This window comes from Cavia porcellus, unplaced genomic scaffold (genome assembly GCF_034190915.1).
Source record: "Cavia porcellus strain 051 isolate PalLab524CR breed Dunkin Hartley unplaced genomic scaffold, mCavPor4.1 scaffold_5, whole genome shotgun sequence".
In the NCBI taxonomy this organism is placed as follows: domain Eukaryota; kingdom Metazoa; phylum Chordata; class Mammalia; order Rodentia; family Caviidae; genus Cavia; species Cavia porcellus.
Window position 1 is genome coordinate 93,156,629 of NW_026947488.1, and position 15,467 is coordinate 93,172,095.

The following is a 15,467-nucleotide window of genomic DNA, read 5'->3' on the forward strand; positions in this document are numbered from 1 at the left end:
AACTGTTCAGCCACATTGCTAGATACGTGATCAACCTGTGACCATCAATAACTCACCTGCAAAGGAACAATTACTAACTAAAAATTAAGTATAATATAAACTGTTCACTATACATAAACGTAATGGACAAAATTGAAGTTTGGTGATTATAAAATGAAGAACTGATTTCATGTTAGTATAAATCAAGTCAGTAGATAAGGCTTCATATTGAAAAGATACCAGTTTTCCCTGTGTTAATATTCAATTTCACCAAAACCTCCATAGAAATTTTAACAGGATTTTAATGTAACTTTAAGGATTTTATAGTTTTTAGACAGGAATAAACTATGAGCTTCACAAAGCCATGTTGCAAAGCAAAAATAGGAACATAATGAAAGGACTCTTACTTTTCCAGATACAAAACCTACCATACCTCCAACAATACATGAAATGTGATATTGGTGCAGCGATAAACAGAGCCAGTGGAACAGAATTTAGGGTTCAGAAGTAGAATACACATACATGCATGCATGTACATATGAGATTTGATTTAAAAAAGTAAAATATATAGAATTTTAAAAACTTACTGAAGTAAAAGACATATTATGGTACATCCCCCTCAAAATCCTCCCCCTGGTTTCAAACACTTCCATCATTCTTGCTACCTACTGAAGTAGTTCTGAAGGTCCTCTTTCGTGAGTGTTGTTAGATGCACTTTGATGGCTGCTTCAGTATCTTGAATTGCTTTTGTGGTCTTTTTGACTTTGAAGAACCTGTTAGTTACACGGTGCCAGGTCTGGTGAATGAGGAGGATACGGATACTTGTAGTGTTTTTACCAGCCTGCTTCTACTGGGTGGTACTCAGCAGAGCATTCTTTATAGTTTCTGACCACATCTCTTATTTTTGTCTTGATACAAGATGTATGGATTGTCATATCCCGCTTTTCCTTCAGTCTGTTGCAATATCACGTACCACGCAACATCTAGAAAACATTTTACATTTGTAAAGCAGTGAGAGTAAAATAATTTTGATTTTATGGGCCTTTGGAATTTCTGTCTTATGCTTTGAAAATCACTGTTGTAGAGAAAACTAGAAGAGAATATCTTTCTGACTTCAGGATAGGGAAGACTTTATAAACTACACACACAAAAGATAATCTTGATGCATTAAAGTAACAGTCTGTTTAAGAAGGTTATTTATAGCACAAGTATCTGACACAAGATACATATATAGAATATAAAAAGAACTATTACTAATCATTTAAATACCTCTTAGAGGAAATTAGGAAAATTCAAATTATAGTTAAATGCCCCTTAATATTCATCCAATTGGTATCATAAAACAGTTGGGTAATGCTGTGTATTGGCAAAGGGCACAAAGTAATGAGAATTTATACCATGTACTAGGGCAGACATAGGTTTTTGTAATATTTTGGAGAGCAATTTGACAGCACCTGCTAAGTTGATGGGGTGCCTCTTCTACAACTGAGCAATCTAGCTTTCAAAGTATACTTTTTTTTTTTTTTTTTTTTTGGTGTTTTTGAGACTGGGTCTCTATGCAGTTCAGGCTGGCCTTGAGCTCACTTTGTAGCTCAGGCTGGTCTTGAACTCTCAATGATCCTCCTGCCTCAGCCTCCTGAATGCTAGGATGACAGGCATGAGCCACCACACCCAGCTTCAAAGTATACTTATGGTTAGGGTTAGGTTACTAAGGCAACACAGAGATCAATATACTGAGACCTTCATCCTAAACATACACATGGGGTGTTGCTGGGAGCCTTTGAAGCTAGAAATTGAACACACATGTAGGACTGCGGCATGGCCAGGGCATAGCCAACCTGAGAACAAAGTAATGCCTCAAAAGGCAAGATAAGGTCACAGTTGAGGATACTTGGGGGCAATTCCAGTTAACAAGATAGATACAGCTGCAGGCATTTCACTCCTGTAGTGAAAGTCAATTTGGAGACTTTCTCCTAAGATACTTCTCCTAAATTAACATAAGATAGTTCTAAATTAACATAATCTGTTATTTGGTCAAATCCTTGAACCACTCCCAAGATCCTGCTCAGTTTCCTGAGTTTTCCACTCTTCCACTCTTTCCTTATTTGCAAAACTAAGTAAATACAGACTTCCCAGAGACATTCCTTGTTTTATCCCGAGTCTCAAACTCTGCAGTAGGGTGTTGATACTTCTGGAGCCCTAAAATCATGCCACATGTCTCATTTATTTTAAGCCTTTGCCATACACTTGTTTGGGAGATTGGGGATCTTGGCCAGGTCCCCAATAGGATGTGGGCTGGCCATGCTACCCAGACCAGTAACACCTGGCTGCCATGAGTCTTACTAGTTACTTCACTATGTTGAACAGATATTATGTTTATATGTACCATGATGTCAAAACATTTGCAAAACTCCTATATATATATATATACACTGAAGATACTCGTTTCATTAGCATTCTATAAAAATATATGTTAAGGTAGAATTCTAATTTATAGGTATGGAAAGAATAAAAAATAACTCGGTGGGGTCTGTGCCTAGATCCCCAATCATCCCCAAATGAGTGAACGTCAAAGATCCAAAGGAATGAGACAAGCAGCATGATCTTTAGGGTTCCAGGAGGACTAAAATCCTCTGCTGAGTTCATAACTGTAATAGTCATCCAGCCAACTGACCCAGCATGGGTCAGAACAAGTAAAAAGTTGAGTGGAAAATGCAGGAAACCTGAACAAGATCTTGGACCCCTCAGAGCAACCGAAAATATTAAGGAAAACTACCAGAAAGTCTCCATGTGGCCTCAGCTGTGGCCTATCTTACCCCCTCAGGTGTCTCTTCATTCTTAGTTCAGCCAAGCCTGGCCCATGCCACAGCCCTGCACGTGAATTCAGCTTCAGTGGCTCCAACATATCCCTTCTTTTTGTTTTGTTGTTGCTACGTGGGACAGGTGGCCAGCTGAAGCTGGAGAAGCTGTGTTAGGAGAACCCCCATAATTTAAACTCCACATAGCCCATCAATTCATAACAGTAGTCAGCAGTGTAGCCACCATTTGTCAGAGGATGTTAGTGATCCCAGCTTCCTCCACAGCCAGCATTTTACATGGCATTATACCTCCATAAGCCATACTTTTCTGCAGGAGGATCAAGACCAAGCTAAGAGACCTGCCTCAAATACAATCAGTTTCTTACTTTCAATCAGGGTCAGTTAGGTCTCCTCAGGAGTTATCTTAGAACCATGCATAGCACCTCTTGGCTCTTCTATCCGTGTCAGCCATCTGGAGAGTCATGGCCATTGCTTGACCAAGTCGCTTTCTGTGAAAGCTTGGGAGATTTTTTTTTTTTCTCCTGGTGACTGTTCTTAGGCATACCATATATCAAAGGTTACTTTCCTTTGTGGTCTCATAATCTTCTTGATCAGAACACTCAACACATCCTTAACCAAACCAAATTACAATATCTTCTTGCAAACTTAGAATCTGCAACTATAAATCGACCAGTTGGATTTGTTATAGGCCAGTTAGCAGTGATCTTATATAAAAGGATCTTGGAAGGTCTGTAGGGTTCTGCAAGTAAAGGGAGAATCCTGAGGTCATGGTACTCTAAGGTCCCCATGGTGGGTTTCAAAACACATAAGAACAAAATACAAACAAACATTAAAAGGTTGTCAGTTTGGTAAATACAGCTGCAAAAAGCTTTTCAGGAGTTCCTCATTAAATGCACAGAGCGTCTTGTGCAAACTGGATCAGCACATTTATATCACCTCAGGTCACTGGCCAAGCAGTTGTCATCCTGGATCACTTCCAAGGTGGTCAGGCTTGATTCAGGAAGAGGTGAAACTGTAGATTTGGGTTGTGAAGCCCATGGTGCCAAGTCATTCCATGCAGGTTGAATACAATGAGCAGGAGTCCACACAGGGCCTGTTGGGGATAACACAGAAGCATCTTCCCCCTACACAGTTGAGCAGGGACACTGGCCCCCACCAGCCCGGGTCTGGGGGTGTTTTGTACAGAGGGCTTTGGCGCAGGTTTGTCCTGGCGAAAATGTATTTGAACTCCAGAAGAAGAAAGCCTTTTTGGGAAAGACACGTGATTTGCAGTAAATTGCACTGTGGACAGAATAGAAGAAACCTATATAGCAGATGCAGTTCCTCCCTTGAATTGTTCAAAGTTTTGAGTGTATGATGAGCTCATTCAATGATAGCTCAGCCAGTTGGAGTATAGGGGATACCAGTTATATGACAAATTTGCCATGTGGAACAAAAGCAAAGGCCTGTGAGGTATAAACTGGGCACTGGCAGGTTTAAGGAAGGAAGATACACCCATGACTGCAAATGTGGCCAGATGTTGAATTACATGTCAGGTAGATTCACCATGCAATGGCAAAGGCCAAATGAAGCCAGAAAAGATATCAACGGAAACGTGAAGAAATGAAAAAGGTTTTAAGGAGGAACAGTGTGTGACATCTGCTTGCCAAAGGTTAAGGGAGCAGAGGCCATGAGGGTTGACAGCATCAAAGGGGATGGAGTGAGGTGTGGAAGCACAAGGTAAACAGGCGGAAATAATAGCTTTAGCTTCAGAAATGGGATATAAAACAATTTATGCCAAGAATGGGCAGGTTGATGAAAAAAGCCGTGCCTTTCTTTAGTATTATCACAGAGGGCAAAGAATATGCAGTGCTTGATCAGCAATAGCATTATCTTGTGGTAAGCTGGGTAGGGGTTGATGACTACAAATATGTAAAAGAGGGGGCATGGCAAGCGCAAAGAAGAGCCTGTAAATGTAAAAAGTTACATTAAGTGTGACTCTACTGCCCTGGGAGAGAGAACAGAGGAGATAAATGGAGGACAACATTATGTACATAGAATTAGTAAGTTAAAGGCTTGGGGTGAAAAAACTTGCAAAGCAAAAATAACAGCAGACAGTTCACTGCGTTGAGTAGAGGTCTGCAGTAGATAATACAGGTGTTTCCAAGTATTACCAACAAAGTACATTATAACTCCATGATGATGGAATCCATCAGTGAAGACGGTGAAGGCACCCATTAAAGGGGTGCAAACCAAACCAGTTTGAAGAGAAAAGGGAAGTAGGATATATAGAGACAACAAGGATCATAGAGTGTACAGAAAGAAATGGAACCAACATAGCCAAAGCAACTTGCAGAGAAGCAGAGGACAGCAAAAAGGAAAAGTCAGCTTTGATTAGTAGTAAGAGAATATCAATTAAGTCAGTTCCAAGGAGTATAAGTGCTGCAGTGCATCTTCACATCTTCAAAAGAGGAGATAGCGTTGACAATGAGAAAGTGTTGCCAGGTGAGTGGAATAAATGTAACCATTGAACAGTAAACACTTTGTTGCTCCATATGGCAACAAGAGCCCCTTTGGGCAAAGGGGGCTGAATGAAAAATGAATAAGAAAAAATGACAGTACGTCGGGACTTGATCCACCATAACTGGTGAGCATGTGAGCAGTGCTCAGAAGGGAGAGTCAGAGATCACATCAGCAGGATCTGTGTGACCCCGTAAAGATTCAAAGAGAGAAGCTAACTGTTGAATGGTCAAAGGAAAACAGGGCCTTGCCCAATTAAAGTGGCCTAGAAATTGTTGTAATATAGAAAGTGTAGCTGGAAAGCAGAAGTGCAAGGTAGGTAAGGCAGGCATCGAAAAAGAATGAAGAAGTTGATGACCTAAATGGTTCTGAGCATTGAACCTTTTCTAGGCCGATATGAAGCCCAAATTCAGCTAAAGAGGAGGAGAAATCAGAGAATGGAGGGATTCAGAGAAAGACCAGCCACAAGGATGTCATCCATGGAATGCTAGATCTGTAAATTAGGAAAACGTTTTCTAAAGGAAAGCAGGGCAGTATTAACAAAGTATTGCCAGAGGGTTAGACTGTTTGTCAGACCTTGAGGTAATGCACACCTGTGGTACCTGAGTGTAGGCTTATGGTTGTTACAGACTGAAACAGTGAATGGTGATCCTGTGGATGTAAAGGAAGAGTGAGGAAACAGTCCTTTAGGTCAACAATAAAGAGTTGAAATTCATGAGGCATTAGGTTAGGATTAGGAAGACCATATTGTACGGGGCCCATAGGGACCCTACACCTGTTAATTCCCCGGAGGCTATGTAATAACCTCCATTTACGTGACTTCTTTTTGTAGTGAAGATGGGCGTATTCCAGGAGCTAGTAGTGGACTCAATATGACCTGCAGCCGATTGTTCTTCAACTATGGCCTTCACCATGGCTGACAATTTATGTTTAGGTAAGGGCCATTGTTCGACCCAAATTGGACAATCAGTTTTCCATTTGAGAGGTACAGCATGAGAGGCAGCGGAGGCCCTTAAGATAAATTCGTTTCCACATAAGCATGGAGTCGAGAAAGAATATCACGTCCCCATATCAAAAAAATAATGTTCATAATATATGGGCAAATAGAAGCCACCTTTGGTCCATTGTGAGTACAGGTAACAGGGGCGTCACTGAACACACTGTGGGAAGGGCCCCCAATGCCCCACAAGGGATGAACAGGTGAAAAAGATGAACAGGTGAAAAACAGAGAAGGCCAACATGAGTGAGGAAAAACAGAAACATCAGCTCCACTGTCTAGCAAACCTGAAAAGAGGAAATGTCAATAAGTAAAGAAAGGTGTGGGTATTCATCTCCCAGGAGAGGAGCTGCAGCCACCACAGTGGAGCCAAAGCCTTGATTTCCACAAGTAACATCTTGAACTTTAGAGGAAACATAAGTAAGACAATGAGTTAAGCTACAGATTCAGAAACATTTAATTGAATGGGCAAAAGAGACCACAGTTGAAGCAATAATATTCCAGTATATTCAGCATCAATGACACCAGGAATCACAAAAATGCCACTTTTTGATAAACGTGAGTGGGGAAGAACTAGGCCAGTTGTCCTGGTAGGTAAAGGACCATGAAAAGTAGTAGGAACTTAAAAACAGGCATTTCCAAATTGATAAGTACAGCTAACAAAAAGTCTATGCCAGAGCTCCACTTGGTGGCCTGAAGGAATTGTTGGAAGGAAATGACCTGAAGGGCGTTCCTGTTGTTCCTGGGCTGGGAACGCACTGCCACCTGATTTCCCAATAATTGACCTTGTTTATTATCATTTTTATTTTTGGTTTTGACTACATTGGCTGGCCCATTGATCTCCCTTTTTACAAATGAAACACGGGATATCTGGTCCGTTATTTTCAGGTTTTGCCTTACAATCTTTGCATACATGTCCACAATTAAAACAAGTAGCAGGAGGCCATAAAACAGCTGCCAACAATTGCGTTTTATGCTTTTGAGCCCTAAGATTTGGCAGGCCGAAATCATTTGAGCCAAGGTAGTAGCAGGTTTCATATAAATATCTTTTAAAGCATTTTTGCAGTCTTGTGTTTTTGTGTGCTAATTGTTTTCAAAAAAATAGAGGCTGCTGCTGTATTTGTCCACCTAGCATTCAATAGCTTTATTTAATCTCTCTATAAAGGTAAGGAAAGATTCAGTAGCCTCTTGTTTAATAAGATTAAAGAAACTTTGAGCGCCCACTGCCTCCGCGATTCTTTCCCAAGCTTTTAAAGCAATTTGAGCTATTTGAGGATAAACTGGGGGTGGCACTGAACTTGTTGCCAGATATCTAAGAAAGCTCCCTCTCCCCATAATTCAACAGCTCCTCTAGGAATATTGCAACCTAAATTATCTGTAGCTTGTGTGTCTGCAGCATCATTATATTCTTGGAGCTACACCTGATAACTGGGTTGGAGTAACAACAATATACACTAAGGCTTTCCAGTTGAAAGGGGTCATTTCATAACCTGATAGCCTCAGTGATACCAGTTACAAAAGTACTTTCAAGTCCGTATTCCTTGACAGTCTTTTTTTTTTTTTTTTAACTCTTTAAATACAGAGTATTGCAAACTTTCAAAGCAGGGCTCTTGTTGATGCAAAACAAGACTAGCAATTAATTCCCTATGTTGTTTAGCTTCTTGGGCCAGCTTTTGTATGGGAGTTAGAATGGTGGGAAGTTGCCCAGAGGTTTACAGGGCGTGTGTCTTGCCATGGCAGTGGCAAGGTGGCAGAAACATATGGGGGAGGTATAGAAGCAGCAGAAGTGGCACCCCCAAGAAAACTGGGAACCCAACCATGTGGTGTTCCATCCTCTCACTTGCCAAATGTTATCATAGCATCCCGATAAAAATGCCAGGTGTGCAAAGCAGACAGGAGCTCGAGGCTCCTTATACAGCAGTTTTCCTCTCTTTTTCCAACCCTTCACAATGAGCATACCCTCCTTGGGATACCAAGGACAACAATCAGGAATTTCCCACAAGAGTTGCACTAAAATACACTTGTGAATAACATGGCCCACTTTCCTAAGGAAGAAAAGCAGTTCTGCATTTCTGAAGCGCAGAAAGATCTGCTGCGCTTCAGACAGGGAATTCCCCATGACTTACCTGCTTAAGGGATTTTCTGAAGGAAATAAAGTAAACATGCACTGGGGGCTGTGTTCCACCCCAGGAATGCAGCAAGGTAGGTCACCCTTTCCAGCAGACATCTTCTTGTTGAGTCCCTGTTCGGGAGCTAAGCTGTTGGGGGTCTGTGTGTAGATCCTCTGTGCCCCAATGAGGGCACAACAAAGCCCAAAAGGAATGAGACAAGCAGCATGATCTTAGGGTTCCAAGAGGATTAAAATCTGCAGAATTCATAACTCTGCTGGCTAGCCAACTGACTGTCCCTGGGCAGCCTGTAATTTACTCAGAACAAGCAAGGAGTTGATTGAAAAATGCAGGAAACCTGAGCAGGATCTTGGGGTGGTTTCAGGGACCCCTCAGAGCAACATTATAATTAAGAAAATATTATAATTAAGAAAAACTATCCAGAAAGTCTCTTGTGTTCAGCTTCAGCAGCTCCAATAGTAACCTTTAGGTAAGAACTATAATAATAACTATGAAGAGAGCCACTGACATGCTCAAATTAGTGGGTGGAAATATGAGGAGAAACAATTCATATACTATAATCTGAAAACATTTTCCTTAAGATATTTATTAAGTATAATAGGAAAGAATGTAATATTAGAGAAGATAACCCTGGCATAAATGACTTAAGTAATAAAGGTTTTACTACCAGTAAGAAGACATAGTAACATCATCCCTTCTGGGCTGTGATGTGCTAAGAAAACTCAGCATTACTTCCTGTGATTTTTTTCATTAAAAATATACGACCTCAGTTTAGTCAGGAGAAAACATGTGACAAACTGATTTTGAGAACATGTGTCAAAATAACCAGTCAAAAATGCTAAAATCATTCAAAAACAAGGAAAGAAGAAATAAGCTAAGGAGAAATAACTAGAGACAACAATACACGCACACACACACACAAACCCTCTGTCACTTTGGATGTAAAGGAGGGACTTGGGGAGTAAACTAAAGCTACCCAAAGTTGTCTGCTTGAGCAGCCCTGACTCTGAAGGTCAGTCTCAGATCACATTCAGATTATGTACAATCAGAAAGCCTGAAATGTGATAGAGAGAGGAAAAGCCTTCTTTTGTTTTTTTAAATTTTAATCTTATTAGTACATGACTGCAATATGTGAAGTTTCACTCATCTTCGGGGTGGTATGTGCACACAGCACGCTGTGTCTTTCCTTTTCCTGCCTGTCCCTCTCCCTGCATCTCTAAATCCCCTTTCCTCATTTTCATTCTTCTTCTTCTTAGCTCGTGTAATGCTTACATTCATTGTGGTTATTCAGGACCTGTACTTGGCATATCTTAAATCTTTTTTCTTCTCCTTCCCTCCCTCCCTCAGTCTCCTGGACCCCTTCCCATTTGCAAAACAAAAATACATCCCCTTGTTTCTTCCATCCATCCTATATTTTGCTTTTTTGTTCGTACATTGCCTTACTCAAATGAGAAGTAACCATATGGTATTTAATCTTCTGTTTCTAATTTACTACACTCAAAATTGTGGGCTTTTTTTTTTTTTTTTTTGGTACTGAGGGTCGAACTCATGGTATTGTGCTTGCCAGGCAGGCGGTTATGCTGCTGAGCTAAAAGTCTCCAGGCCTCAATATTGTGTTTTCTGGGTGCATACATTTTTCTACAAATGTCTCACATTTAACCTGTTTTATAGCCAAGTAGTACTCCATTATTTATTGGGTTTATTATTTATAGATACTGTTTTCTAAATAATCGGACTCACGACCTTGTGCTTGCCAGGCAGGCACTTATGCCACTGAGCTAAATCCCCAGCCCCCTTGGTACTGTATTTTCTTTGTCCAGGCAATCTATTCTGCAGCCCACAGGCTGCTTCCAAGATTTAGCTATTACAAACTGAGCTGCTGTAAACATGGGTGTGCATGAATCGCTATAGTATGATATTTTTAGCTCTTTTGAGAAGCTACCTAAAAGAGGAATAGCTGGGTCAAATGGAATTTGCAATTTAGTTCTTTAAGAAAGTTCCATACTGATTTCCATAATCCTTGTACTAGTTTACATTCCTGCCAGCAATGGTGGAGGATTCCTTTTTCAGGCAGCCTCACCAGTGTTTGTTATTCATTGACTTCCTGATGATAGCCATTCTTTTTTATGTTTTAGTTTACATTTTTCTAATGACCAGAGATGTTAAACATTTTTTCATGTACTTGTTGACCATTTGTACTTCTGAGAGATGTCTCTTGTTCCACTTGCCTATTTCTTGTTGCGTCTTTTATTTTGGATTTTCTAATATTTTTCAGGTGCTTATGTATTCTAGATATTGTCTCTCTGAGGCATAGCTGATAGGAAGTGTTTACCATTCTTACATTGTCTCATCACTCTTCTGGTTACTTTGCTGTGTAGAAATTTTTAGTAAGTACTTGTTGGAGAGAGAGAGAGAGAGCCTGAAATAAATAGATATTAGTTATATAGTACCTATTTTTACCAATTTAATTTATATAATAAAAACAACATTTAAATTTACCATTTGGTGTTGAGTCTGAAATATTGTTTCACTGACCACTTATTAAAGTCCTTAATAAACTTCTGTTTGATCGTTTGTAATTTCAATCCCCCTTATTAATTTCTTCATTAATATTTCAAGTATCTTATTTACAAATTATCCTACTGTAGGTGTTTGTGAAATTTTAATTTTAATTGATTTATAACAATTACATAATTCTCAGATTTGATACATGTATACAATGTGTAATCCTGAATTTAGTTAATTAGCACATCTAGCACCTCAAACAGTTATCATTTTTTGCTAGTAAGAACATGCAGAAACCTCTCTTGAAGAATGAAACTAAAAGAACTAAATTGCAAATTCCATTTGATCCAGCTATTCCTCTTTTAGGTAGCTTCTCAAAAGAGCTAAAGATATCATACTATAGCGATTCATGCACACCCATGTTTACAGCAGCTATTTGAAATTATACAATAAATTACTATTAACATGGTCACTCTTCTATGTTATTGAACAATAGAATTTATTTTTTATTTCTAACTATAATGCTTAGAATTGAGGTATTTCTATACAATTTGATAGGAACAGGAAGCGAAAGTATCTTTGTCTTTGGGATTTGTGGTAATTAATTAAAATTAAATGTTTAATATGAAATCCTTTTGATTGTCAATATGTCATCATTTTTCTTATATGTACCTTAATTTTTTTTTCTTTTTCCTTTTTATCGGTACCAGAGATCGAACTCACGACTGCCTGCTTGCAAGGCAGGTGCTTATGCCGCTGAGCTAAATCCTCAGCCCCATGTACCTTAAATTTTATGAAGTCCATTAGGATTTTGTTTTTTAATACAGTATTCCCCAATTTTAATGTGTTCCAAAATGTAATTATTTCATTTGCATTTAACTATTTTGAAAGTATTTTAGATACATCAATTATTGTTTTAAAGCTGTTAAAGTATTTAGAAAATACCTCAGACAACATTTGCAGTTGACCCTTGAAGCTGTTTCTAAAATGTTTTTCTGTAGATTTTTTCTAGAAGTTGATTTCAGAGATATACACTGTGGAAAGCAACTTAATACATTGGAAACTGGTATGACTATGAAGAAAAGCACCAACAGCATTAGATACATAAACCGGAGTCACAAGTTGAAATTAATATGCAGAATACCCTGGTCTTGGAAGAAGATGTGATCTTTCTTTTCTTTTTTGAGAGGGGATCTCGCTATGCAGTTCAGGCTGGCCTTGAGCTCACTTTGTAGCCCAGGCTGCTCACGAACTTGCAACGATTCTTCCACCTTAGCCTCCCTCTGTGCTGGGATTACAGGCGTGAGCCACCACGCCCAGCTATGATCTTTATTTTCATATTCTAATAATCTCATATTTCCTCAGTTGCTCAGTCTTTAGTAAATCATGGTATTATTTTTGTGGAAAATATAAAAAATTTATATTACTCAGAAGAGTTACATGGGTCCACAGATTCTTATCTCTAGACATTTCATAACTAGGTATGTTTAGATTTCAATCTTGTTGGATTTAAAAAGCATTATTCAGAGGGGGACAGTGTTTTATAGCCCAGAAATTCAGGGGTAGCCTAGAAAATATAGCAAGATCCTATCTCTTAAAACAAAAAATAAAAAGGGACTACTGTAACCTCACCAGGGTTTAGGACAGAATCACCTAATTAGCACATTAATACTTTTGCAATAATACATATTCATACAAAGTGATGTATATACAGTATTTATATATGAAGGATCTATATCTGTTTCATCCTAATATTATATGTCTATGTCTGGATTAGATAATTGCATCAGTTTCTAGCTTTCTTGATAAATGATTGAAAAAAATGAGTTTTCAGAGATGATGGTATTTTAAAGTTTCAAATAAGAAGTGGTGAGCCTGTATATTATTTGGAGGTAAGAAACAAACACATGAAATGAAAAATTAAGAGCTGTGGTCTTGCCTGTAGAACCATGAAAGTTAATAGAAAGATTCATAGAGAAGTTTCAGTTTGAAATGGACAAGACAATGCATGTGAGCCAATTGGAACCCAATATATTGATCACAGGAAATAAAAACAGGCATATAAGGACAGAGTGGATAAGTTGTGGAAGGTTTGAATGTCGAAAGATGAAAGTTGTAACACTGTCAAGATTCAGGAAACTTTTTTGACTAAAAGAAGTTCGGTGCAAATTAGTCTTGGGGAAAGCAAATATAATTGATAAAAATTGATAAGTTCTTAAAAATTTGTTTATGATTGATAAAATTTGACTTAATCATATCAAAAGACAAAATACAACAAAATTAGTTTAAAAATCGAACTGACTTTCATTGGTGATTCAGATTGGAAAACATCTGTCAAATTTTTAGAACTTGTGTGCAATTATCTGAACAGAGGAAGCTGGCCTTATAGACAGAAAGGGGCTAAAGAAAGCAGGAGCAGCGGGGGGTGGGGATTTAGCTCAGCGGCAGAAGTGCCTGTCTTGTAAGCAGGTAGTTGTGAGTTTGATCCCTGGTACTGATAAAAATGAAAAAGACAAAAAAAAAAAAAAAAAAAAAAAGAAAGTAGGAGCAGAATGAAATCAGGGTAGTTGTTTGCAATTATTCTCCTTTTATAATTGAAACAGGGAACTTCCTTAACCTACCACCTCAGCTAAATTGGGCCTCTTTTGGTTGTTCTGAATATGTTGTTTTTTCCACATTGGCCCATGTAAAGGTTAATTTGATTAAACAGCACCCAGCACAAGTCTCGTTTGGTCTGGTCTTTGGGCCTAGTGCAGAAGCTCACTCTAAAACAATAGCCTAATAAATTTCTGAGACCAAAGATAATTTCAAGGTATACAGACTTAAGAACCTAGGAAAACAGCAGCTTTATGGGAAAATTATGGGGCTTCCAAGTGGAAGAGTTTAGCACAGGTGGGTGGGTTAGTGGCAAATCTAAGGGAAAATACTTCATAATTGCATATAGAAACAAAAGTATGTGTTTGAATATTGAAAGACTGGGAAAATCATAAAATGGTAAACTTGGGTTAGACATATGGGAAAAAAATCATTCATTTTATAGAAATCACGTGTTGCTCGGCTAGTCAGTTATACTACATAGTGACAGCAGCACCGTGTCTTCCATGTGCCACATTCTTGCCTTGGTATGGTGTTGTGTGCACCGCCTCTTACACCACTATCTGTAGTGGAAACTACTGATTGAATGTGCTAGAGGGATGAGGTCATACACGGGAAGGACAGGCAGAGACTTGCACAGTGTTCACCAGTAGGGATGGCAGCAAAACAACAAGGCAACCAGGAAGATGGATGTAGTATGTCAGTAGCCAAGGAAATGGAACTTTGAGGAAGAAATAGGTGATGAGTTTTTAAAGTATGTGAAGGATGGGTGATTGGACTTTTATAAACATTATATTTATAATCCTTGGTGACTTGGTTTCTGTACTTGAAAGTAATGAAAAACTGCAAATATTTACTGACATCTCCTTTGTACCATGCACTGTTCTCCGGGCATATGGTAGGGAGCAAAAGTAAGTGCTGTTCCTGGCGCCTAGAAGCTTACAGTGGAGTGGGACATTTGTCAGGCATGCGCAGAACTTGTTAGTAGAGAAAAGCTTTTCTAGCCAGGAATTCTAGCATTTAGGTAGCCTGACCCAACTGACCTCCTGATCTGAGTATAGTCTTGGTTCTGCCATCCCCTCAAGCAGGGGGAAGGAGAGGGCGGGGAGAGGAACATCAAGTGATAGATGACATATTTGAGAAGCTTGTCATGAAAGGAAGAGAGATTTGGATTGTTTTGAAGTTTCAAAGTTGGTGCCCTGCAAACCATAAAGTATTTTCTGTATGTGTGTTAAAAAAAAAACCTAACAACTCTTAGGACCGTGGAAGAGCTGCCATCATGAAAATGACCAGGTTTTTGTTCCTCTTGGTATTTATGGTCCAAATTGGAGCCTCATGAATGCTAGCTCAACAGTGGACCATTGAGCTGTATCTCCAACCCAGTGCCAGGTTTTTATAATAGCAGTTTCCCCTTATGGCATATAGGCAAGCTAGCAGGGCCTAGGACAAACTGCAGGGACCCTCAGCAATATTCAGAGTAAAGAAGAAAAGATTGCTGCTGACCTGTACTCTGGGTGGAGACATTACGGAATGGTGTGTGTTTCATAGAAATCTAGAATTGCCTCACACCACGCCCTGTTTCTGTGAAGGCCCAATACTTTCACTGAAATGGGTTACTGCTCCTGACCCCTTGTTGGAGAGGAGCTAAAGACTCAGGGATTTGAACCCAGCCATTCACCATTGATGAGGTAATCTAAGTAGCCTAATCTCTGATGAACTCTTGATTTGAGGAGCTTGTTGACTGAGCTTTGTGGCTTTCCAGAGGGCCTAGAGAAAGAGAAAGAATTGCTGGAAAGGCTGTGGTCTCCTCTGCTGTCAGATTTTCCTTCAATTCTTGCCCCATCTGTTTTCTTTCTTCTTTTGATTTCTCAAATCTGGCATACTGGTGAATCCTTACTTGGATTTTGTGTATTATATTTTCATTTTTAAAGTATATACATCTTT

The 15,467-nt window shown here is 39.1% G+C and overlaps 1 protein-coding gene across 4 annotated transcripts in view; it reads left to right on the forward strand.

The window, feature by feature from the left end:
- The window catches only part of Phkb (phosphorylase kinase regulatory subunit beta), a 224,650-nt gene that overhangs the window by 86,402 nt on the left and 122,781 nt on the right, over window positions 1–15,467 (forward strand). The gene's annotated exons all lie outside the window — the stretch shown is intronic.